General features: G+C 42.6%; 1 long non-coding RNA gene across 1 annotated transcript; it reads left to right on the top strand.

Annotated features, from left to right (window-relative positions):
• LOC309629950 lies at positions 1–25707 on the top strand. Its single transcript, XR_014245319.1, has 3 exons — positions 1–3230; positions 3538–15759; positions 16061–25707. It is a non-coding gene; the product is annotated as an uncharacterized lncRNA (long non-coding RNA).
• Positions 25708–27453: the final 1746 nt, after the last annotated feature.

Genomic DNA, 27453 nt, shown 5'->3' with positions numbered 1-27453 from the left:
AAAAAAAAAAGGTGTTGGGAAAATTGGATAACCATAGGCAAAATAAAAAAAAAAAATGAGGTTGGACCCTTACCACATATAAAAGTCAACTCTAAATACAGTAAAGACCTAAATGTAAGAACCAAAACTATAAACCTCCTAGAAGAAAACATAGGGGAAAACCTTAATTACATTGGATTTGGCAATGGTGTCTTGGATATGACATCAAAAGCACAGACAACAAAAGCAAAAATAGACAAATGGGAATACGTCAAACTTAAAACTTTTGTGCATCAAAGGATGCAATCAACAGAGTGAAAAAGCAATCTATGGAATGGAAGAAAATATTTGCAAATCATAATATCTGATAAGGGATTGATATCCAGAATATATAATGAACTCCTACAACTCGAAAACAACAGAAAATTAAATAACCTGATTAAAAATTGGCTAAAGGACTTGAATAGATATTTCTCCAAAGATGATATATAAATGGCCAACAGGCATATAAAAGATGCTCAATATCACTAATTATCAGAGAAATTCATATTAAAATCACAATGAGATATCACCATCATTCCTCACACCCATTAAGATGGCTATTACAAAACAAACCAAAAAACACCCCACAAAATAGCAAATGTTGGCAAGGGTGTGAAGAAATTAGAACTCTTGTACACCATTGATAAGAATGTAAAATTGTGCAGCCATCATGGAAAATAGTATGGAGGTTTCTCAAAAACTTAAAAATAGAACTATCATATGGTCCAGCAATCCTACTTCTGGATGTGTATCCAAAAGAATCTAAAGCAGGGTCTTGAAGAGATATTTGCACACTCGTGTTCATAAGCAGCATTATTCACAATAGCCAAGAGGTGGAAGCAAACCAAATATCCATCAAAAGACAAATGGATAAACAAGATGTGGTATAAATATACAAAGGAATCTTATTCAGCCTTTAAAAAAAAAAAAGGGAAACTAGTCACATGCTATAACATGGATGAAACTTGAGGACTTTATACTAAGTGAAATATGCCAGTCACAAAAGGACAAATACTGCATGATTCCACTTAAATGAACTATCTGAAGTAGTCAAATTCATAGAGACAGAAAGTAGTATGGTGGTTACCAGGGTCCGGAGAGAGGGGGAAAAAGAGGAGTTAATGTTTAGTGGGGTTAGAATTCAGAGCTGCAAGATAAAAAAGAACTGGTGATCTCTTTCACAACACTGATGAACGTATACACTTTAAAATGGTTATGCTGGAAATGTTATGTGGGTTTTTTTTTTTTAACCACAATTAAAATATATATATATGATCCTAAGTCCCAACCAGATGAATTAAATCGGGTGAAGTGGGGCTGGGACTTCAGTGTTATTTAAAAGCTCCCTGGATGTTTCCATGGTACAATCAGGTGTGCAAGTAACTGCCCTGATCTCTGATCCGGAATCCAATCTGTCTAAGCAATTCTTCCTCCTTAGCCAATTCCTGCAAGGGGGAGCCCCTTCCCCTTTCCCACAGAGCAGTACGGAATCTGAAGTTTATCGTGCACCTTCCTTCAGAGCTGGGTTGGCGTGCAGATTCTGTATGAGCCTCCAAGTCATCCCAAATAGGTGAGAAGCAGGACAGCAGTTAACGCAAGGTTTCTATGCACAGCAGTTTGTGTAACTTGTAGGCAAACAAAAATGGGGGATGCCTAGTGTAGCTCAGGGTCTCGGCCCAGGCAGAGCCAAGCCTCTCTTTAAGGGTAGTTAGCAGAACAAAGAGGGCAGGCAGAGAGGAAAGAGATCCTAGTAGCCCAGGGTGCCGCCCAAGGAATGAAAAGTCACAGTGGGCACCAGGAGGACGGTGCCCCTCTTCCCCCAGCATCGTATGGTTGGGATAAGGACAGAGAGAAAGTCCCAGAAACCAGAAACAGACTGTTGAAAGAAGGGAGAAGGGGAAACTCTCATTCTTTTTTTTTGTCTACAACTGGACTTATTTAATTCGTTTTTAAATAAAATAAAATCTGCCAGGGTAGAGGGCGGGGTTGGCGGGGAGGGGAAATATCATTCTTTACTAGGGGGAGAGTCGGGAGCAGGTAGTGGGGTTTGTATGCAGGGAACAGTAATCAATATTCAAAATCTTCCTTCTTAATACACCGATGGATTGAATTCCGGCTTTAGCATAATTTAATTAAATGGACTATTGTTTTTCTTTCTCACTGGTTTTAGTATGAGGTGAGCAGGATTAGGTTCTAATTGAAGCAGATATATCTGCCTCAAAGCCAAGGAGGCCTGGATAAACAGACTGAGAAGGCTTTTATGTAAATTTCATATTCAGAAGGGTGTGGGTGCACAGGGGGATACATGTTACCTCCTTGGTTTCCCGTTTTAGAAAGCAGGGGGAAAATGTTGGGTGAGTCAAAATTTTTTTAAATTACAGTTGGGTTTCTTCATAAAACATATTAGCTAGGTGGTGTTGGAAGAGGACTATGTAATTTGTGCTTCTGTAACACTTTCCTCCAGAAAAAGTGTTTAGATTTTATTTTCTTTTAAAAAGGGAACCAATCTTTAAGTGCCTGTTATATAGTAGCAAGCTCGGAGTTTTAAAGGTACTACCTAAGTGATTTCCTACAATGACGCCCATTTTACAGTTGAGGAAACTGAGGCTCAGGGAGACTTTATAAATTTTCCAAGGTCACTTAGCTGATAAATAGCAGAACTGGGATTTGAAGCTAGTTATTTTGGGCTCAAAGCCCATGTTCTTTTTGTCAGTTAACTCAGATACTAAACGAGGTGAAGCTAAACTGTATAATTCCTTCGATTCAGCTTTCAGTGTTAAACTTAGATAGCAGATATACATCTTAGTCCTCAAACTCAGAGGTCTAAAAAAATTCATTTTTAAAATGTTTATAAAGCAACTTTATCACAATTTCAGGCCTCTGTCCTGTTAGATGTTCTACTAATTTCTGCTGAAGTGCCCATTGTCCCAGACCAAGTGTTTCCTTAGGGTCTGCAAGTATTAGTGCTATTTGCTAATACATGTTTCATATAAAAAACATACATATATATTTATATACACACACACACATACATTAGTATTTGCTAAATGTTATTATTTTACATGGGATGGTGGCTGATTTCATTTGATCTTGATGACCACTGAGTATTCTTATGTGTGTTTAAAGTACTTTTTAGGACAGACATGAAAATATTCCATGTACTCATTGAACTCATAAAACATATTTATCCGTTGTACAATGTTTTAATGGTTATCATGTTTTTGTTTTTGTTTTTTAATAATTATTTATTTATTTTTGGCTGTGTTGGGTCTTCGTTTCTGCACGAGGGCTATCTCTAGTTGCGGCGAGCGGGGGCCACTCTTCATCGCGGTGCGTGGGCCTCTCACTATCGCAGCCTCTCTTGTTGCGGAGCACAGGCTCCAGACGCGCAGGCTCAGCAGTTGTGGCTCACGGGCCCAGTTGCTCTGCGGCATGTGGGATCCTCCCAGACCAGGGCTCGAACCCGTGTCCCCCGCATTGGCAGGCAGATTCTCAACCACTGCGCCACCAGGGAAGCCCATCATGTTTTAATTTATAGCTATTTCCATACCACACTTTGGCCTTGCTGATCCTTAGCACATCACGGCTACAGCCTGGGGCCCAGCCACTGAGGTCCAGTCCCTGGGGCTTTGTTCTAGAAAAGTCCTTCTTTGATCGTGCTTCTCGGAAAAGTACTCATCTCTCACCTCTAATTTTGGTCTCCACAATGGGTTTCGGCTTTTGAAAATAAAAGCCAGGAAGAGGATAACAGCAATACCTACCTCAAAAATTTCTTGTGAAGATTAAATGAATTATCTATCAAGTACTTAATACAGTTCCAGACACGTCATACAGCCTCTGTAAATATTAGCTGTTATTATTATACATTATTTTAGAATATATTTACATATTTATTTTCCTCTAGTTTTATTTATATAATTTACAAAATACATAGTAAGATATAGAATAACTTATATAACTTGCGTATGATCGGTGGTGATATTGGTTTATGCCCCACAGGCACAGGAATTCTATTATTTCACACAATTCCCATCAAAAATGGAGGGAAAAGTACAATGAAGTTACAACTGTATGCACTGAATCATTCTTGCCAAGAGAGAACTTCCACTTTGTCCAGGCATCAATGAGAATTCACGTCTGATGATTGGAAGAATTTTCCAAAGACTAGCTTCTGGCTCTGTGTCTTTCAAATCTTGCTTCTCCTCCACATCCACATATCCACTACCATGTGCTGTAGGTCACTTTCGTCTCAGGATATGATCCCTGGTCCTGAGCTTTATTTCATGATGAATCAGCATAGTGGACAGAAGGAGCATTTCTAGAAGCCATCCCTACACTGGGATGATTATAAACCACCTAAAAAGATTCTACTGCATCCAAATTAAGTGTAATCCCAACTCAACTTCTCATTAGTCAGATCCAAAAAATTCCCACAGATACTTAATGCCCCCTGAAGCCTGGTCAAGAAGGGAAGCCTGATCAGTCATCTTAATTAAGGTAAATATATCTTCCGCTTACAAACTTTCTAAAAATGTGACTGTGTTAACTCATTTTTAGGATCCCTCTAAAGATCTTCAAAGATGTCTGTGCAAGTGAGAGGCCCTGAAGCTTCAAGTTGGTTCGTTTCATGGTAAACCACTTCACGAGTACGCAGTAGGATTATCCATGTAAAGGACACAGGACAGTGCCTAACCCATTCAACAGATGTCAACCATTGCTGGCAGCTGAGGGCTGGTGAGGGTAGGAGAGCTCACCTGTGCTGACTTTTGTGCACATGCCCTCTCCAGCTTGCTCATCACTTCTCTGACTTGACTGAGCCCAAGGAAGCTGACCTCCGTGTCCCGTCTTACACAGACTTCCTTGCCCCTGGCTTCCTGTTGCCTTTGGCCAGTGGGAGGCATCAGCGGGAGATCGATGAGTAGGAGGAAGAAGAGACTGGGATACTTATCATCCCCCTTCCCTGCTCCCCCAAATTTTCTTATGGCTCTGACCCCGTCTGCGTCCAGCTGCAGCTCCTAATGGGTGGCTCCTCTTCCAGGACTACAGAGCTTGCTGGTTCCAATGACACCCCTTCTGCCCTTTGCTCTCATCAGGCCTAAGCGTAGTATAAGCTGCCTGCCGCTGTTAGTCCCTAGGTGAGGCACCTTACAAGGCACACTCCTTGTTCCCTTAACCTGTCCACACCCCTGAAACAAGTCCCTTCATTCAGTTCTTTCAGCCAGTCCTTCTGAGTGTGTGTTTCCCCAACTGATACATTGTTCTGACCCCAAATCCTTCACCTGGCGGTCATTTCTGGCAGTAGTACTTTTTCTTCCTCCCGGTATCCTGAGATAAAATGTGTTGTTGATTTTCTTCCTCTCAGAGTGAGCGCAAAGAATGTGTACCTAAAGCCATTTCCTCTTCTTGAGGTGCAGTCATCAAAGTGTCCGAGATCCACGTGTAACTTGGAGAGTTCTGCTTGTTGACCCAGCTGTTAATTTCCCCTGCGGGTGACACATCCCTCCGAGTATTTGGCCTCTCTTTAAAATTTCTAAGTCTCCATATGTGTTTATGTAACCGCTTAGCTCTGTCCTATGTAGCTCTAGGGAAATTTGCTCCACTCATTGGAAGTTGAATTGTCCCATCATATTACATAAGATGAAAGCCTGACCCCATTCAACTGCCAGAGCAACAGTGAGAGGAGACATTAAGTGAGAACTGATTTTCGGTCCGGAGATCCCTTTCCATTCATGAGTCCTTGAGGGTTTCTCCAAGGCTGCACAGATTGCCATTTTTTGAAAGGAATATAGTTTTTCCTACCCCCAGGAGCTACTTAATCTGAGCATTAGAAATGTTTCCGAGAGTGGGGAGGAACACATGAAAAACTCACTGACGCCGTGTTTATCTTTCGTAAGAGAGAGGGAAAGGAATAAGCAGATACAGAACATTCTTATATTTTGTTCTTGACTCAGCTGCAGGTGAGATCCCAGAGACACTGACTTTATTTATTTATTTTTTGACAGTCGACCTGACCTTTATTTATTTTTGTTTTTTAAATTTAATTAATTTATTTTTTTAAATTGTATTTTATATTGGACTATAGCTGATTTAAAATGTTGCGTTAGTTTCAGATGCACAGCAAAGTGATTCAGTTATACATATACATAAATATCTATTCTTTTTCAAATTCTTTTCCCATTTAGGTTATTACAGATTACTGAGCAGAGTTCCCTGTGCTATATAGTAGGTCCTTGTTGGTTATCTATTTTAAAAATAGTAGTGTGCATATGTCAATCCCAAACTCCCAACTTATCCCTCCCCCCGACCTTTCCCCTTTGGTAATCACAAGTTTGTTTTCTATGTCTGTGAGTCTGTTTCTGTTTTGTAAATAAGTTTATTTGTGTCATTTTTATTTTTAGATTTCTCATATAAGTGATATCATATGAGATTTGTCTTTCTCTGTCTGACTTACTTCACTTAGTATGATAATCTCCAGGTCCATCTATATTGCTGCAAATGGCATAATTTCATTCTTTTTAATGGCTGAGTAATGTTCCATTGTGTATATATATACCACATCTTCTTTATCCATTCATCTGTTGATGGACATTTAGGTTGCTTCCACGGCAGAGACTCCGACTTTAGATGCCTACCAGACCAGGGATCCCTGTGACGAAACTGCCTTTGAAAAGTACTCCTTAGGCCCACGTCTTATCTGATGGTCATTGTCACCCATGAAGGAGTTTTACTCCCTAGATGCTCCCGGGAAGCTCACACCTGAATCTGGCCCAGGCTGAACTGTTGATCTCTTCTTTTATTCCTTCAGCCAATATTTGTTGAGTGCCTATGATGGGGGAGGCCCTGTTCAAGGTGCAAAAGATACTGCAGTGAACGTGACAGTGTCCTTACCCTCCCGAGGCTTATGTTCTAGTAGGAGAGGCAGAAAATAAACAAGTAGGCAACTGAATAACATATACAATATATTATCATTTTAGTTAGTGACAGGTATTCCAAGGTAGTATTGCAGAGTGAATTTATTATAACCAATAAATATCTCAGTAATGTTGGTATGCAGAAAATAATGAACTAGCAAGGCTGAGGCTGCTATGCTTAAAAAGGCCGCTTGCCAGGTTGGTCCTTGGCTGGTATCTGGGAACTTGAATGATAAACCGTTCTCTACACTGGTAGAAAACTGAGCGGTAAGAGTGGCTTACTTGCCTACACTGCCTGAACAGCTGCTTTCCTTCTGGGAGTCTGGAATTTTGGTATGTGCTGGGCAGAGGATGTCTGTGTGACCAGCCCCCAGTAAAAACCCTGGCACTGAATCTTCAGTGAGCTTCCCTGGTAGACAACATTTCACATGTGATGTCACAATTTATTGTGGGAGGAACTAAGCACATCCTGTGTGATTCCATTGGGAGAGGCCTCTTGGAAGCCTATGCTGGTTTCCTCCCGATTTCCACCCATGTGCCTCTTCCCTTTGCTGATTGCTTTATATCCTTTCTCCATAATCAATCGCAGCCATGAATATGATTATTTGCTGAGTCCTGTGAATCCTAGTGAATCACCAAAACTGGGTGTGGTCTTGGGGACCTATGACACAGTTGGGAACTCCAGAATTTCTAGAACAAGGGGATTAAGAAGGCAAACCATTTGGAAGATGGTGGTGGGGTAGCTTAGGGCACCACATAAAAAACTAGTGTGGGTCTCGATAAAGCTGTTATTTAAAACAAATACAAAATAACAATTAAAAAAACTAGAGTAACACCTAAGGGATATTTAGAGGAAGCTAACAGCTCCTTGAATAAGAGACACCCTGATAGTGACATAACCTAAAAAAATTGTCGCCACACATATGTTCACCCTCTGCGGATTAATAAGCTCCTTGAAACCAGAGTGTTACAAGGTCTTTGTACCTTCATACTCAGAGAAGGTCAGTTTGTAGACTGATGAGATAAATGGATTTACAGACTTTAAAAAAAAAATTTACAGGGACTCAGAGTTTAAGTGGAGGACCCATGATTACCTAACCAGCCAACGGCTGAAGGAAGTTTTAAACCTCTCAATTTGTTTTAACTTTCGTCAGCAAAGTAGACTGGTTTTGAGGCTTAGCGGTGTCCTGTTATGTTTACATGGAGGTTAAAAAATAAAAAGGGGAGAAATTTCTGCTGAGTTATATCCTTGTAGCTTCTTGGAAACCACTGTCCATTTAATTGACAGAGACCTTAAAACAAAAAGGCCTGGACGTCGAGTAATAGGTGGAGGCCATGGGTGGGAATGGGTGTGCATTTGTGGTACCAACAGGAGCGGTTTACAGGTGGGGCCCCAGGCCCAAATCCCAAGGCAGCTGGAGGGGAGGGGCTGGTTCCCAGGCAGCCTTCCTGGTTCCAGAGCTGGAGTTAACCTCTTCCTTCTTGCTTTATTCCTCACTTTTCTTTGTAGTGCTTCTCTCTCTGTCTGTCTTTTCAGACTTCTCCCTCCCCCGCTTCTTTCTTTGTTTTCTCACTTTCTTTTGCTCCCTCTGTCCCTGACTCCTACTCCACCTCAGTCTTTGCCCCTTAACTTTTACTGCCTTCTCTCTGGCTCTTTCTTGATACCAGTCTTCTCAGTTCAAGTTTTAACCCGCCCCTTGGCGAGGCTCTGGACTCTGCTTCTGTCTTATGTCTTGAACTTCCCTGAAACATGGTCAGCTTACCCTGGATGAGAACGAGCGCCTTCAGTCAGCTGAAAATTGGCAAAAACAATTGTAGTAAGAGCCTCCTTGGGCCAAGTATTACCTTCCTCCTGTTGCTAAAACTTGGGGAATGTGTCAAAGATGATACCAAGAGTTCAGCTGAGGTTTCTTGAACATTTACTGCTTTAAAGATGACAGTGATCCATGCTTTTTTCACTAGGTCTGTATTTTTAGCCATAGGATTTGCCACCCCTAAAGACAGTATTACCATGTGCTGTAGTAAACACGCTGCGTATCTGAGCACGTCCCTCAGGTGCTAGAGAAGATCACTCAGCCACTCAAACCACTGGCGTCACTGGGAATTACTGACCTCCAGCCCCAGCTGGGCCCTTGGGACCTTTCAGCAACCCCTGTGATGATTCTCAGCGAGCCCCTACTCCCCTTCCCACCCAGGGATTCTGACAGCCCTTCCAACCCAGAGTTCTCACATTCGGCAGATGACCCTCCCTCTACTTGATCAAGAAAGTGATTAGACATCAACAGTTTGACCTTACAAACCTCCCTTTTCCCATAACTTTCTCCTCTCCACCATTCATGGGGATAAAGAGTTCCTTTTTTAGTTCAAAGCCAGCCCCTTCACCTGTATTCTTTGGTTTTTTTTTAAAATAACTTCCTGTAAAGGCTCGTACTTGGGGTGCTGTCTGCTAGTTGTTGAACATTTCCACTTTTTTTTTTTAATTTTATTTATTTATTTATTTATTTATTTTTGGCTGTGTTGGGTCTTCGTTTCTGTGCGAGGGCTTTCTCTAGTTGTTGCGAGCGGGGGCCTCTCTTCATCGCGGTGCGCGGGCCTCTCACTATCGCGGCCTCTCTTGTTGCGGAGCATAGGCTCCAGACGCGCAGGCTCAGTAATTGTGGCTCACGGGCCCAGCTGCTCCGTGGCATGTGGGATCTTCCCAGACCAGGGCTCAAACCCGTGTACCCTGCATTGGCAGGCAGATTCTCAACCACTGCGCCACCAGGGAAGCCCCACCTGTATTCTTGATCCATTTCCTCTCATCTCTGGCATTGTCTTCTATGCCTTATCATCTCTCCCACATATCACCAGTTGTTCTACTGGCTCTTTGCATACAATCCGTAAATATGCTCAAAGACTTCTTTTGGAAAGAAACAATCTCTTTTGACCCTTTCCACCTTCCAATGCCTCTGGCTGCTGCCCAGATCTTTCTAGTCAAGCTTCCCTTTCTAGTCAAGTTTCTGGAAAGAAGAAAATTCACTTGCTTTTCCATTTGCTCACCTCGCATTCAGTCCTCACATCCCTGAGATCTCACTTCCATCACCCATCCCTCTGTTGAAAATGATTCTGGCAAAGATCTCTCCTCTGGCAAAGATTTCGAATGGTCTTCATATTGACAAAACCAAGAGTCACTTTTAATCCTTATCTTATTAGACTTCTCTGTAGTACTTGATGCTATTGATCTTCTCATTCTTGAAATTTCTTGGCAACTAGAATATTTATCTCCTGGTTCCTTGCCATTTCTCTGACTGTGCTTCTTGATCTCTCTAGAGGGCTCCTCTTCCTTTACTCACCTTTTAAGCTGGGAATTAAAAACTCAAGTATCTACCAGGACCAGGGAAGTAATATAAATAAATGAAGCAAGTATATGAAACAGCAGCACCATAGTAATAATTAATGGCAGTTGACATTAGCCTTGCGTTAGAAAGACATCGGGGAGCGGTGGGAGCTGTAAACAGTTGGAGAACATGTATCCCATTTAAAAAGGGAAGCAGCTACTCAGTTTTGGTAGAATGTTGCCGTGTGAAAATGCAAGTCCAGGGGGTCCAGAGCTCCTGACTTTAAGAGAATCTGGAAATTCTCATTTTCAGGTGAAATTTCCTGATTTTAAATGTTGGCCACAGAATCAAAGAAAACATGCTGAACTTGTTTGTAAAATCTACCTTAAATATTGGTGTACCTCACAGTTGTGTTCTGGCCCCATGGCTATCTCTTTACATACTCTCCTTATACTGGCTCAACTATTCTCATGATTTTAACTTCCACCAAGGAACTGAAGCCCCTCATCTCCCAGTCTGGTCTCTCCTGTGACTCAGGTACATAAACCCAATTACTTGTTGGACATTATAATTGCATGTTCAATAAGCAATTCAAGTTCCACATGTTCAAACTTGAACTCATCGTTCCCCAGACATCTCGCTACCCTCTCAGCTGGTTGTATCACCATCCGCCTAGCCATTCAATCCAGATTTCGGGGAGTTAATCTGAGTTTTTGTTGTTATTGTTATTCTCTGTCATTCACAGCTCTGCACAACCAAGGCCTGTCAATTGTATCCATTATATTGCTTGATCTGTCTAATCCTACTACCACTGTCTTCATTAAGGTCCTCCATATCTCTTGCTTAAATTATCACATTAGACTTTTAAGTACTCCCAACCCATTTGCCTGCCTCCAGATTAACCTTCTTGAAATCTATTTTTTATATTGAGACCAAAGTGATAAAGGCAAATTTGATCACTCTCTCATCTGCTTGAAACATTTTGAGACCTCGCCAATGCCTACTGAGTCAAGCCCAAGGTGGAGAGTAAGGTTTTCGGTGACCTCACCCCTCCTTGTCTGGTCCTTGATGCTCTAGTACTTCCAAAGAGCCTGTAACTCCTCACATACACCAGCATGCTTTCTGCCTCCTTGACTTCACTCTTTCTGTCCTTGCTGTCTTCCCACATAGTTCCCAGTGCCCTCTAATTCTTACCCAATAGTCAAGATACTTCTCTTTCTGGGAACCCTTCCCTGAATTTCCAGTTTGGGCCAAGAGTCGCTCATCGGGGCCCCCATAAACACTGTGTTTATATGTTACAGTTCTTCCTGTATCACATTATAATGCTGTGTTTTTGTGTTGCAAGCTGTGCTAGGGTAGAAAGCATACCCTGATTCATTTGTATCCTCTCTCCCGACTTTAGCATCCAGTACAATTCCTGGCACACGGCAATGACTCAATAAATATCGCTAAACTAAACTGACCTAACATCTCAGTTGGGGAAATGGAAGCAGCAATCATGGCACTTGGTAATGAGAAATTTCCCAGGGATCCGAATGAGGTGTGGAATTTAGCCCAAGACTTTGGAGAAAGAGGATTCAGGACAAGTTTCGTACATAATTTTGGTTGCGAAATCACAGGAAGAAAGCAGAGCTAAGTGGTAGTACACTGAAATCCCAGAAGATGGGGTTATAGCCTCATCAGACTAAAGAGATGAATGCAATCTTAGGCTAGAGTAGTTGTATCATGAGTGTCCAGTTTAGAGGAGGGAATAGTCCCGCTGTTCTTCATCCTGGTCAGCCTGCATCCTAAATGTGGTGTCCAGGTCTGGGTGTGTCATTCTTGCATGACCAACTGAGAGATGAAGACCAGCATGGTGAGGAGTCCCAAAGCCATGCCACTGAAGGGGAAGTTAAAGGACTGGGGGTGTTTGGTCTCAAAAAAAGAAAGTATTAGTGGCAACCTGAGAGAAGCATTGAAACATTGGAAGGACCCTCATTTGAGAATGGGAAAATCTCTACCTCATGAGGCACCAGAGGATGAAACTGGGACAAATAAATGAGAGCTACAGGGAAGTATTGTAAATGACAATCCCATGTCAGGGGCAGTTGTCTAAGAATCAGGAGTATCCAGAAAGTAATGAACTTCTTCACCAGCAGTGAACAGCTCCCATCCCCAGGAAGGTCTGAGGAGATGCTAGCTAACCAGCCAGCTGCCAAGGCAATTTCAGGAGTGCCTGCTGCTTTGGTGGCAGCCTGGACTACATGACCAGTAGATGACCTCCCAACACTAAGAGCCTAGAATTCTGTGAGACTAGAGAAACCATCTTTCTTTCCTAAAGGGAAGGTTACAGTTCTGAAGTGAAGAAGTGGAGAAAACAGGAGCTGTCATTTGATTTCACCAGTTCAGAAACCATCATGGTACTCTGTCTTCCCCTGGAAAGATTTCACATTTGGCATTCTTGGTGCTCTCCAGTCACATCCTTCTACTTTCCTCAGACTTGGAACTCTATCTACAATAGATCCTTCAATCACTCCCAATTCGCCTAATACCCACCCCCCTTCCTGTGTTGCTACATGAGTACAAGGAACTTCCCCAGGAACCAGGAATGATCCTGGAAGGCCACAGAAGTGGAGATGACCATCCTGTGACGAGAGAGTGGCTAATTCTGCATCAGTGCCTCTACTGGTCAGAACTTGGTTGGAGGAGTCTTTTTTTTTTTTTTTAACATCTTTATTAGAGTATAATTGTTTTACAATGGTGTGTTAGTTTCTGCTATATAACAAAGTGAATCAGCTATATGTATACATATATCCCCATATCCCCTCCCTCTTTCATTTCCCTCCCGCCCTCCCTATCCCATCCCTCTAGGTGGACACAAAGCACCGAGCTGATCTCCCTGTGCTATGGAGGAGTCTTCTTAAAGGATATACCAGCATGTCCTTCTTCTAAGTTAAAACCCTCCATAGCAGGGGACTTCCCTGGCAGTCCAGTGATTAAGACTTCGCCTTCCAATGCAGGGGGTGCGGGTTCAATCCCTGGTCAGGGAGCTAAGATCCTGCATGCCTCATGGACAAAAAACCAAAACAGAAAACAGAAGCAACATTGTAACAAATTCAATAAATACTTTAAAAATGGTCTGCAAGAAAAAAACCTTAAAAACAAAAAAAGCCCTCCATAGGGGAAGGCGGTTTGGAGAGCCCCACTCTTAAGACTACAAGAAAAAGAAATAAAGTATAAACATAAGAGAACGTATGTCAGTTCAGCAGGATTTAGAGTTAGCCCCTCAGAAGTGATCCGGGATCTGGAGATAAAGTTCTATTACACCAGAGTTTGCTAGAATCTGGAGTCTGGCTAACTTCTTCATCGTTTGATTCCAGTTGTCCCTTCTCTGTTTTTTCTTGGAAAACTTATCTACCACTGGTGCCCTGCAGCTGGTCTTGTAGGGAAGGGAATCCCAAAGTTCCTGGACCCAACAGGGTCCAGGAGGAGAAGGAGCCTGAGACATGGCGCCAGGGGACTTCCTCGTAGAGGGGTGACTCCCCGAATGCTCTCCTTGCCTGGCTGGGATACTAGTCAGCCTCTTCTACCTGGTCGCTATGGACACTCCTGACTCCCTCATCCCATGCCCATCACCATCCTTGTGTCATCCATGTCCTCTGGCTGTGTTTCCTCTCTTAGGCCCTGAACTGCTGCTGGGGAAACTGGAAATCTGCAGACCTGAATCACTACAAGTTTTATCATGCTACCAGCTGAGCCAGTTTTCTTCAGCCCTTACACATCCCCACACTGGCTGTTTCCAATCCAATCACTCAATATGGCCCCAATCCCCCTCCCAGAGGACCTCGCCTCCCTCTTTGATGAGGCTACTATATTTCAGCTGTCCCATCTACACTCACCTCCCTTTCAGACCAATCCCTGTTTACAGAAGGGGTATATCTCTCAGTTCTAAGAATTCACTCTTCCCCTAACCTCTCGATTTTGACTCTTCCTGCCTTCTTGCCTTCTTAGACATCCTCCTCAACTCTGACTTCAGTCCTCAAATCCAGTTCTGTATCTCTACTGGCCTATAGGACACATATGCTAAGTGTCATGGCATCACCAAGTCCCCTGACAACATGCCCCTAATGGGACTTACCTTCATCACAACCCTCCTCCAAGATCGCCATCACCAACCCATTTCCTCATGTCCTCCTTCCCTCACAGCCATCTGGTCACCACAGAGGGATGAGTATGAGAGAAAGACCAGGAGCACCGCAGAGATGCAGCCCCTCGTGGTCAAGCCTCTGAACAACTGGCAGCAGCTGCTTCCCTCCAGACTTCTAGGAATTGGACAAAAATTTAAAAGGTTAGTTTGAGCCGGCATAAGTTTGGTATTCTGTTACTTAACTAAAATGCATTCAAAACCGGTACGCCAATTCCAATCGACTTCAGAACCAGTGTTCTTTCTGGTATATCGCTCACTGAGACTTATCAGGAATTTAGAATAGCTCTTGGAATATGACCTGCATTCAAATATTTGTTAAATGAATGAATGAATGACTAAATTCAACATCAAAACATTTTTTAAACATTGACCATTAGAAACCTCATGTGTAGGTTCAGAGTTTAATTTTATGTTTTCTGGAGAGCACCTAGGTGATTTCCAGTCTGCTAGATTTAAGTATAAATAATCTTACAGGATTTTTTTTCTTTATGAGTAGAGGCACTGGTGAATAAATTTTGATTAGACTAATACTTTCTTTTTCAAGGCAGCATGGTTGCAGCTACAATAGGTTAGGAATTTTCTGGTCTGTCACAGCAGATTGTTAGGATTGGGTCTAAACCCAGGGATTACTAATCAGCACTTATTTTCCTGGCCCTGGTTGTTAACTGCTCATTTGGCAAAATGCCAACATGGTTAATCGCGTCCTGGCGATTCCTAAATCTCCATGTTTTTAACAAGAGCCTTCATTTCCTGGGCTAAACTGCTCCAAAGTGTTCGATAACTGAGGTATGAAGGATGAGTTTTCAGAGGGATGAGATTTCCTGACCAGGTGACCGGAAAAGTGTAGCTGTCAGTAGTATCTCACGTGTTCTAGTAGTCAGAGTCTGATTACAAAAGGGAGGCATTGCCGGGAAATTTTAGGTTGAAAAAACTGAAATTTCCTGTTTCCCCAGTCACTTATTTCAGTGGTCATCAAACTCTGTTTCAGGGAGTCTATCAATGTTTGCGGTTGCTGCTGTTAATGGAAGCTAGTGAAACCAATGTCAAACTTTTGCATTCATCAAAAATCCTGTTCTCGGGGACTTCCCTGGTGGTCCAGTGGTTAGGACTCTGCACTCTCACTGCTGAGGGCCCAGGTTCGATCCCTGGTCGGGGAACTAAGATCCCACAAGCCTCTGGGTGCAGCAAAAAAAAAAAAAAAAAAAAAAAAAAAAAATCCTGTTCTCCTTTGTTAACCTAATTACAAGGAAATGTAAATTTACATTTTAAAGTTTCCACTAATATATACTCCTTGACTGGTTTCATATATTAGAGTTCCACTGAGGTTTCATTTTTTAAAAATTATTATTTATTTATTTTTGGCTGTGTTGGGTCTTCGTTTCTGTACGAGGGCTTTCTCTAGGTGCAGCAAGTGGGGGCCACTCTTCATCGCGGTGCACGGGCCTCTCACTATCACGGCCTCTCTTGTTGCAGAGCACAGGCTCCAGACGCGCAGGCTCAGTAGTTGTGGCTCACGGGCCCAGTTGCTCCGCGGCATGTGGGATCCTCCCAGACCAGGGCTCGAACCCGTGTCCCCTGCATTGACAGGCGGACTCTCAACCACTGCGCCACCAGGGAAGCCCGAGGTTTCAGTTTTTAACAAGAGCTCTTCTATTAAAAAGGTTGAAACGGCTGAGAGGTCAACATGGTGGAGGACGCTTGCTGGGGGGAAAAGCAATATTTCCTGCCTTAGAGAGAAATCTTAAGGGTTAAATGAAATCATCTGTGTGAGAACCACAGTGCTGCACGGCAGGAGGTGAGCGAGCGCGCGAAGCTTCATCTGCGGCTCCCCAGGGCTCCCCATCGCGCGCATTACCGCCTGAACCATTTCCCCCACCGCCGCCCTGTCCGTGGAAAAATTGTCTTCCACGGTCCCTGGTGCCCAAAATGTTGGGGACCACTGGTATAAAGGTTAGTAAAGTTTAGTGGAAGGGAGGAAGGAAGGAAAAAAGGAAAGAAGAAAGAGGGAAGGAAGGAAAAGAGGAGAGGCTTAATTAAAAGCAGGTGTGCTAGGTATCTTCGGGCTCTCTAGATGTACTTTTCAGTCTTCTCCACCCTACTCCCTATCGGGAGGCTGACCTATATGGACCTATTACCAGAGGTCCATTGCCTTGGCCTCCAGTGCATTTTGGCTAACAGGAAGCCCTGGTGGGACCCTAGAGGGTGGAATAAGGGGGAGGTCAGGGTATTTACTCCCGGGCTCTCCCTTAGGCTGTGTTTCTTCATCAAACGCCACTGCTCCTCTCAAGGCAGCCTCCTCCACACGCTCTCCTTCCAGCTTCTGATATCAGCGTTCCCTTGTCTCTTTGGGGCTGGGGAGGTATAATATTGTACTTTATAATAAGAAAAATATGTATATTTGTTCTTTGCTCCAATCCTGGCACATAGCTCCTAAAACCCTTGGAATTCCCTAAATGATGGGGGGCGGGTCTTTTGTTAATGAGGCGACCTTTGGAAAGCCCCCAGATAACCAAAGAATGGAAACTGGTTGCCAGGGGAAACTACCATGTGATTGGAGGGTTGGAACTCCCTGACCTCCAGGGAGAGGAGAGGAGCTGGAGAGTGAATTCAACCACCAATGGCCATTGATTTAATCAGTCGTGCCTACGTAATGAAGCCTCCATTAAAACGGACAAGGATGGGGTTTGGAGACCTTCCAGGTTGGTGAACCAGAATACTTCCATGTGCCACTGTGCCAGGCCCCAAACTCCATGAGGACAGAAGCTCCTTTGTTTAGGATCTTGCCCTGTGTATCTCTTCATCTGGCTGTTGCACTGTATCCTTCAATATCTTTTGTAATAAGTCAGTAACCCTGAGTTCTGTGAGCCTCTCTAGCAAATTAACTGAGAAGGGGGTCGTGGGAACCTCTAATTTATAGCCAGTTGGTCAGTAGCACAGATAAAAATCTGGACTTCTGATTGGCATCCAAAGTGGAGGGCAGTCTTGTGGGGCTGAGCCCTTAAGTGGTGGGATCTGATTTCTTCTCCAGGTGGATAGTGTCAGAACTGGGTTAAATTGTAGGACGCCCAGCTGGTGTTGGAATTGCTTGGTGGTATGGGAGGAAAAAACCTCACACGTTAGAATTGGTATTAGAATCATTAGGTGGTAATAGCTCCATTGCTACTAATTCCAGGTTACTGCATTGACCTCTGTGGTTCCCCTGTGTCCTGCCCACACTTTTGTAAATAGATGCCTTGTAAGGGAACTCTTGATGTATTATTCTAACTAAGGGTTACCATTTGTCCCTGTTGGACCCCGACTGATACAGTGAGTAGCTCCATATTCTTTGTTTGACACCCCCAAAACACTTACCCTTTCCCCCCATGTTCTGTATCTCCAGAGGCAGATCTCTGGAGACCTCAGGTTGGATTTGGCCAGTGGGAGCCACCATCAGGAGATCTGAGGGCTGGAGGAGAGACGATGGGTTATTTATTCCCTGCCAGGCTTTGACTTGGCAGTTGTGTTCTTCTACTTCAGACCATAGCTCCTGCCAGGCAGGCCCTCTCCCAGGGCTCAGCAATGACCAGGGCCATCACTTTGCCCTTCCAGCTCTATGGATGGTAATAGCTCCCTAGTGTGGCTCATTCCTGGGTCCTTCACCATTTCTGGTTGGTTCCCTTAACTCTGACCCATCTTCATGAAATAATTCTTTCCTTAAACGCTCCTCATTTACTCCCAAGGTAATTGAGTGTGTCATTTATTCCCTGCCAGGACCCTGACTGCTATCGTGGATTTTAAGACTTATGCAGATTGGAGTTTTATTCACTGCAATGATTCATTTTTTAAAAAATTAATTAACTTATGGGTCTTCGTTGCTGCACGTGGCTTTCTCTAGTTGCGGCGAGCAGGGGCTACTCTTCGTTGCGGTGCGTGGGCTTCTCATCGCGGTGGCTTCTCTTGTTGCAGAGCAAGGGCTTTAGGCGCACGGGCTTCAGTAGTTGTGGCTCGCGGGCTCTAGAGCACAGGCTCAGTAGTTATGGCACACGGGCTTAGTTGCTTTGCGGCATGTGGGATCTTCCCGGACTGGGGCTTGAACCCGTGTCCCGTGCATTGACAGGTGGATTCTCAACCACTGCCCCAACAGGGAAGCCCAATGACTCCTTTTTACAGAAGTCTTAGTAAAGCTCTGAGATTGTTTAAATTCAGACAAGTAGCAAAGACAAGGTTTTCCTTTTATTCCCCCTTCCTGTTTCAAGATAGTAAAGTTCATAGAGCAAGGAAAAACCAATACATTGATTGGTTCTTTGTCCAGCCCCAGGCAGGGCATGTATTCAGGGAGGGAGCAAGATGACAGTACAGGGATGTGAAAAACTGGCAACTGAAGAATCAGGAACTACATAATGAATTCAGAACATGTGGCGAACAGAACAGTAAATCTTCAACTATAGAATGTATTTATACTAAAGGACATCTCATAGATTTAAGTTCCAAAGAAACATAACCAATGACATTTCACTCTTGAAAATTCAGTAAGTCAACTACCTCCATGGAAGGGAGTATGAGTTTCTCAGTTTAGAACTTGGGAGACAGGGGTGTGAGAAATAAAAAGGCATAACAAAAGGATACATCATGGCTCCATGGTCCATGATTCCTAAGACATTGCAAGTGAGGAAATTTGTTCTGTATTTAATGAATTTCAGGTACTACCATCCTGTCTCTCCTGATCACCATCACTTGACAAGTTAATGGAATGCGACATTTATTGAAAGCCCACTCTGTACAAGGCACTGTACTAGGTATTGTGGATACAAAAATGAATGGACATGGCAGACGAATACACCGATGACTCCATATCAAAGCAGACTATGATACTTATACAAGGAAAGCTCTCGTAGTATAAACACGAGTGACTTGAGAGCATGGAAGGGGTCCTGTTGCATCCTTTTATCTAACATCAATTCCTCAGGCTGCAGTTAAAACCCAGTTCTGTCTCATTTCTAGAAAGAGACGGATAACAGCTGTTTACTATCTTTCGTGTAATTGCATCTCAAAGGGTAATTTAATGATGACTTTACCTCTCCTCTCAATCCTTCCTGCTAATTCGCCTTCATTATCCCAACGTGGACGTCCCACGTCTTCTATCCTACGAGCATATTTCCTTGGCCCACCCAGAGAGGCATCCAGAGCTTTGAGTTGGAGGTGCCCATGTTTCAGGACAATAGCCACAGTTCATTACAACTCCCCATTGCAGTCTGGTCTTTTCACTTACCTACACATAGGAAACTGTAATATTTTTAGGCTCCCATTGGGCTAAATGGAAGAGATTATTTGTGGCTGAAGGCAAAGGGCTTAGGACTGTGATTGTCTCGGGTCCTGCCTGGTTACCCGAAGGTCTAAGAGGATCTGTAGAGCTTTCACTGCTCAGAGACTAGGAATTTCTGGCCTACGGAATGGAGTCCAAACACCTTAAGCTGTGTGGCAGGTAACACGTCCAGGCAGCAGTCTAAATGGGGGCCTTGTGACCTGGTTTTGTCCACCCTGGACATTAAACTCTTGACTGTCTGCTCAGCACAGACATCTGCATACAGAACCCTATACAGAAGGGTTCTTTAACCAGGGAGTTTATGAAGATGGCAAGAGATGATGACTGAAGCCACACTCTGAAATGAGAACACTATAAAGTTTATTATACACAGTTATATGCAGCTAACCATAAAGAGGCTGTATAATGGGTTGTTTTATTTGTCTCTGGTTGATCTTTCCTAAGAAACTGGTAATAACCCTTAACAGTATTCCTTTGTGTGCTTCTCACTGTTTGATTCCCGGGGTACCTGTACAGTGATGCTCACTTTTTTATCTCAGGTTTTTATTATTTTTTTGCTGGTAGTTCTCAGCTTCGGAACATTAGCCACAGGAATGGTTGGTCTTAGGCAAATCTGTCTCTGGACCTCCTGGAATATGCAGTACCCCTACGGGATCACATTATTTAGAGCTGTAATGGCGGAGGGTGAGGAAAGAGTGGCTTAAATTTTGGGGGGTGTAAAAGATTACTTCCTGTTCAGAGTGGGCTCTGAGAAGAAATCCCCCATTGCATAGATGGATGGTTGCCATGACACTTCCTGTCTAGCCCCTTCACCCATCCTCTCCTGGTGTTAACAGTCCAGACATCATTGCTCACTCACCAGTCAAGGCCGTCACCGTCTGGATGCCACTTATCTTTCCCTCTCTCTCCTGCACATCATGCATCCTGTTCTCCAGCCACAGCCACATTTTTAACTTTTCCTATGTACATTTTTCCTTTTCAGCCTCTGTGTTTCTTCTGTTAAACAACAACGACAAAAAAAAATCTTTCCCAATTTGACTTTCTGGTAAATATCCACTCATCGAGATCTGTGATTCCTTCCCTGCTCCCTGGTGGAGTAAGTTCATTCCCTCCTTTTAGTCTCATCTCATAATGTCCATACTTCCTCTTCCACAGTATTTATCATGTGGAATTATAGTAATAGTTACTTATTTGTCTATCTCCTCCCCATCCCTGTGAGACTATTGACCCTTGAGGCTAGCAATGGTGTCTTATTCAGCTAGGTATTCACAATGTCCAACACATAGCTCGGCATGGAGAAGATGCTTCCCAGATGTCAGCTGAGTGATTGTAGAGCAGGCAAGAGGTTCCAGCGACTCTAGTGAGACTCTTCCCTGCCTGGCAGAGGCAGAGACTCTCGTGGATGTATCAAGGTTCTTAAAATTTTCACCGTTGTTGATTCCATGCCTAGCTAACATCATGCATGCTTAGGGAATATCACATGATCATGATGATAGTTTTTGATAAAAGACATGCAGTTTCCTCTGCTTGGAGCACTCTTCCCCATGCCCACCCCAGACCAGCCACGACTGCTTACTGAACTTCCTTAATCATCACACTATAAAATAATGCTCTGTTTATTGAACTGACTTCTCCCACTAAACTATAAATCCATGAAGACAGGGTGTATGTCAGTTATGTTCATCTCCGTTTCCTCAGTCTTACCAGAAGCCTAGTGTGTAATCCGTGTTAAATATTTTTTTGAATGAATGAATGAGTGGATGAATGAATGAAGTGAGTTATGCTTGTTGGCTCAGCCAGGGATCTTTAGTAAAATGGTAACTAAATATTACCCGATGGAGTTTCAACAATGTAGATCCAGCTCCTTTGAAAGTTAGCAGAGCAAAGCAGGTGAACAAGATAAATTTGGCAACGCTTTAGAACCTTGTAAGAGAGAAGACATTAAGTCAGTGTAGATTATTGTAGCAAACCCTGAAAAAAATTTCCCTGCTGACTTTTATACTTAAATGAGAGCTATTCTTACAACGATTTTAATGATTCATTTGTGTTGCATCACATACCTTAGTAGGCAGGAATATTTTTACTGTTTTACTCACCAGAATGTTTTCCCAAAGCAGCTTTTTCTGAGTAACAGAATAGCTTAGATGGTGCGATACTCAGTCCTTCACCACTCCATGGTGATATTGTTGGAAGGGGAAAGTTTTTCTATCACTATGTCCCACAGAAGATGGTTTGCCTTTCATTTGGCAACAATCATTTCAGACTGGAAGGTTATGAATAGGCAATTCAGAGAAATAATACAAATGGCTGATGCATATCAGAAAAATATGCTTTATCGTTTTTTGCCTGATAGGCAAAAATTTTTAAGATGTCTGATAAATGGTATTATCAATATTTATACTATTGCAGCAGGCAAGATATGGGGAAATGGGCTCTCTCATGTCCTATGTGGAGGAGGCTGTAGCTCGATACAGGTTTTTTATGGAGACAAACTTTGAAAACATAAAGATTTAATCATAATTTAATGTGCATATTCTTTCACCCAGCAATTCCACTGTAAGAATCTGTCCTACTGATATAACCACATAAGATGGCTCCGTATATATATAAAAATATTTATTGTTGCAACTTTTTTTAAGGGAGGGCTATGTGACTTTGTGATTTAAATGGAAAGAATGAAAGCTCTGTACATAGACAGGTTGGGCCAAAGATAAGAGCCTTGGGAGTCCTGCTAAGAAGTGTGGGCTTTTGCCCGAGGGCTATGGGGGGCCACAGGGAATTTGGGGGAGCATAAGCCATAGAAAGAGGAGCCACCTTCTGGACAGCCTTAGCATTATCTTATAGCCAAAAGAAATATCGTCAACATCCCCACATTGACTACAGTGAAAATCTCCACTGAAACCACCCAAATATGTACCAAAGGGAATTCCACTTAAAACATACAGCTAAACTTCTTAAAATCCTTTCCCCCATCTCTCTCTCATTTCTCACTTTATAGCAGCACAAATACCTTCATCCTTCTCTCTTTCTCACATATCATTCCCCCAAATTCTTCTAAATTCAATCAATTGTTCTTTAAATTTCCAAATGTTTGTGAGGTTTATTTTTTTGCTTTTAAAATATTCATTTTTACTTTATATAAATCTCTAGGGTTTTATATTGATTATAAATATAATCAGTATCATTTTTGAGTGCAGTGATTTCTTTCTTCTACCTCATCTTTCCTTTGTCCTCTATTTTCACCCTCTGTATTAGTTTTCTATTGTGTAAGAAATTACTCCAAACTCAAAGGCTTAAAATAACACCCATTTATGATCTGCCGGTTTCTCTGGGTCAAGAATTTGGGCATGGCTTAGCTGGAGCCTCTGCTCAGGGTCTCGCAGGCTGCAGTTAAGGTGTCTTTGGGGTTGCAGTTTCATCTGAGGCTCGGCGTCCCCTTCTAAGCTCATGTGGTTGTTGGCAGAATTCATCCACTGGGGCTGTAGAACTCGTGGTGACCGACTTCTGCAAAGCCAGCATTTCTGATCTCCGGGAAGGCCTAAGCTCTCTTTTAAAGAGTTTACTTGATTAAATCAGGCTCATCCAGGACAATGTTTTTGAGGAATTCAAAGTCAAACCTAATTACATCTTCAAAAATCCCTTCACTTTCACCATATAACATAATCACAGGAGTGATATCCCATCATATTCACTGATTCCACCCACACCCGAGAGAAGATTACACACAGATGAAGGTCATTAGGGACTCATCTACGATTTTCACTTACCACTCCCTTTACCAATATCACCCCTGCATTAGTTTCCTGTTGCTGTTGTAACAAATATCCACATATGTAGTAGCTTAAAGCAGAAATTTATTTCTCTGATAGTTCTAGAGGCCAGAAGTTGAAATGAGTCTTACAGGGCTAAAATCAAGGTGTGGCCAGGGCTGATTCCTTTTAGAGGCTCCAGGGGAGAATCTGTTCCTTGTGCTTTCCAGCTTTTGGTGGCTGTATCCCTTGGCTTGTGGCGGCCAATGTTGTCCCACTGCCTTTTCCTCTCTCCTTTCTTTTCTCTCCTCACCTGCCTCCCTCTTATAAAGACCCCTGCAGTGATATTGGGCCCACTCGGATAATCTAGGATAATTTCCCCAGTTTGAGGTTCTTAATTTAATCACACTTGTGAAGTCCCTTTTGCCATATAAGGTAATATTCACAGGTTCTGAGGATTAGGACATGGACATATTGGGGAGCCATTATTTAACCTATCATACCTTCCTCCCCAACCATACTTACGATTCGTGTTTTAATGTCCTATGTTATCTCTAAATAGTTTTCCATGCTCTTTTAATTTTACACACACACATATATATACATATAAACCTATATTTTTGTACACATATACATATACTGGAAGGTTTTGTTTAATGAAAATAAGTTTGTGTTATATACACTTTTCTGCATTTTTCTTTTCTTAATCAGCAAAACCTTATGGAAATCCCTACATGTTATCTGATTTAGCTCTCATTTATTTTTTCATACTTGCTGCATTACTTTCCATGGAATGGTTATTTTATCATGTATTCAACCATTCATTTACTGACAGTTATTACTTTTGTTTGCAGTTATGTTTTAATTGTTTTTGTTTTAGTCATATGTACAATCTGCAATAAACATTCTCTTACAAAGATATCCTTGTATCCTAGTGCCTTTATTGTCTGAAATGGATTCCCAGGAGTGGAACTACTAAAGCAAAGAATATCTGTATTTATTATTTTAGTATATGTTGCCAGAATAATTTTCCAAAAAGTTTGTAACCACTCACATTTTTACCACCAGTGTTTGAGTATCCTTTCCACTTCATCCCTGATAGTATTGTCTCTTTAATGGTTGCTTCTCCAGTATGTTACTTTAATTTGTATATTCACACTTACTAGTATATGAACATCTTTCCATACGTTTCATATGTTCTTAATTTGGATTTGCCCTTCTGTGAACTGACTCTTGTTAACCTTTTTCCATTGGGTTGTTTGGTCATTTCTTGTAAATTTGTAAGTGTTCTGTGAATATTATTGTATTAGCTAAGGTAATACCAGTTGCTGCAACAAACACCCAAGTAATGGTTTAACACAGTAGAGATTTATTGTCAACGGGATGGGGTACTCTGCTTCTGACAGTCATTCAGAGATCCAGGCTGATGAGTTCTCTGCCATCTTCAACAGTGGCTTCCTTGGTCACCTTGGCTGTCAACAGCCAGCCGAGACCTAGGGGAAGAGAGAAAAGCTCCTATGTGGGAGACTAGGCCTGGAGAATGCTCTGGCTTCCACTCACATCCCTCTGGCCAGCGCCTAGGCACTTGGCCATAACCCTATAGGAAAGTTAGGAAATGTAGGCTACATGTAAGCCCATGGGGATGGAGGGGAGAGTGAGGAATGGATTATAAAGGGGCACCAAGAAACTTTTGGGGGTGATGAATATGTTCTTTACCTTGATTATGGTGATGATTTCACAGGTGTTACACATATGGCAAGACTCATTATATTGTACACATTAAATGTGGCTATTGTACCTCAGTTGTATCTCAATAAGCTGTAAAGATATAATGGGGCAAAAAGTGCCTCCCTTGAGGAAAAGGAATCGGTTTTGTGAACAGCTAGCCAATCTTTCATAATTATATACATATTTTCTCCCCAATTTGCCATTTTTTACAGTCAAATAGATCTGTTGGGGTGGTGGGGGGGAAGTGTCTGGCTTATCAGGATTGGTCAAGAAAGTCTATCTTGACACTAGATTGTATTTTTAAAAAATCTTTTTTAATTTTATTATTTTTGGCTGTGTTGGGTCTTTGTTGCTGCGCGCAGGCTTTCTCTAGTTGGGGCGAGCGGGGGCTGCTCTTCATTGCGGTGCACGGGCTTCTCATTGCAGTGGCTTCTCTTGTGGAGTACGGGCTCTAGGTGTGCAGGCTTCAGCAGTTGTGGCACGTGGGCTCCATAGTTGTGGCTCGTGGGCTCCAGAGCACAGGCTCAGTAGTTGTGGTGCACGGGCTTCAGTAGTTGTGGTGCACGGGCTTCAGTAGTTGTGGCACACGGGCTTCAGTAGTTGTGGCACGTGGGCTTCAGAGCGCAGGCTCAGTAGTTGTGGCTCACGGGCCCAGTTGCTCCATGGCATGTGGTATCTTCCCAGACCAGGGCTTAAACCCGTGTCCGCTGCATTGGCAGGCAGATTCTTAACCACTGCGCCACCAGGGCAGTCCCTAGATTGTACTTTTAATTTCCTAGATTTTCTTGCAAGATTCTTAAGAGTAATACTTGAGTTTATTCTTTTTTTCTTGCTAGTTTGATATATTTTCTGTTCAGTCCATTTCATTTTCTTCTGTTAACATGGAAATTCTAACATTCTTTTATATCCTGTTAACAGACACCTTCTCTACTCCTGTGCTCATGCTAAGACATTTTCTCTACTATCTGAAAACAAGCTGGCCATCTTTCCCACGAGATGAACCCTGAAATGGTTCTGAATGCACTTGTTCTCTCCTCTCCCCTCTGTCTTTCTCAGATGGGACTTTGGCAGTGGTGATACTCCCCCGTCCGTACTCTCCAATGTCAGGACTTGCTGAGGTCCTTCAGTACGTTCAGTTACCGTAATAAAATGGTCTTCGCAGCATCTACATCTGTTCTAAAACTTCTAGTGTAACACTCATATTACACTTTGCCAGAGAGTCTTTCATTATGTTGATAGCCAATATTTATCGAATACTTACTCTGCACCAGGCACAGTTTAAGAAGTTCACATGTGTGATCTCACTTAATGTTTACAACTCTATGAGGCGGTTACTATCATTATCCCCACTTTACAGATGAAGAAACTGAAGCAGAGAAAAGTTAAAGAACAAGTTCACACAACTGGAAAGAGGTAGAGCCAAGGATTCAAATGCAAAGGTCTCCTGGGAGTCCATGCCTGTGATGCATACCTGGGAGCTTGTTAGAAATGCAGAATCTCCTATTTCCATCTAAGACCTGCTGAACTGGAATCTGCATTTTAACAAGCTCCTCAGCTGATTCACAGTAAAGTTGAGAAATGCTGTTCTTTGCCATAGCAGGGGTTGGTGGATGACATGGCATCTGTATGCTCTGAATTCTGGCATATCCGTAAACACCTTTGCCCTCCCAGACAGGTGAATGAGAACTTGGTGAGATCGAATTCTTGGGCTGCTCTTTTTTCTCTTAGTTGTCTACGTGGCCAGCGAGAAGTACTATGAGAGTCTTACTCTTTTTCTTTTGCAGGTAACTTTTTTGTTCTGCCCTAGAAACATGTACCATTATCCTTTTTAATCCTTAGAATTCAAAACTTTTAGCAGGGTTTGCCTAAAGGTGTATGTTTTCTCATCAATCATTCCTGGAACTTAGTGAGCCCTTTCAATTTGCAAACTCAGACTTTCACTCATTGCAGGGAAATGTTCTTCTAATTTGTTTAATTACTTCGTCTTCTCCATCTGTTCCTTTAACTCCTCTGGAACACCTATTATTTGCTGGTTACACACACTTGATGCATCCTCCAAGTCTCTTACCTCTTCCCTGGTGATTCCCTCTCTTTAATTTTTGCTCTGTGTTTTGAGATGACTCTTTAATTTGATTTACCAGACCATTGGTAAATCTCCTTCAGTTTATCAACTGAATTGTGTAGATGGGAAATTGTGTTTTTAGAGCCAGAAAGTCTGTGTGTGTGAGTGTGTATGTGT

This window comes from Balaenoptera borealis (genome assembly GCF_965194805.1).
Source record: "Balaenoptera borealis genome assembly, chromosome: 5".
NCBI classification, from domain to species: Eukaryota; Metazoa; Chordata; class Mammalia; order Artiodactyla; family Balaenopteridae; genus Balaenoptera; species Balaenoptera borealis.
This window is presented reverse-complemented; position numbering and strand designations above follow the sequence as displayed.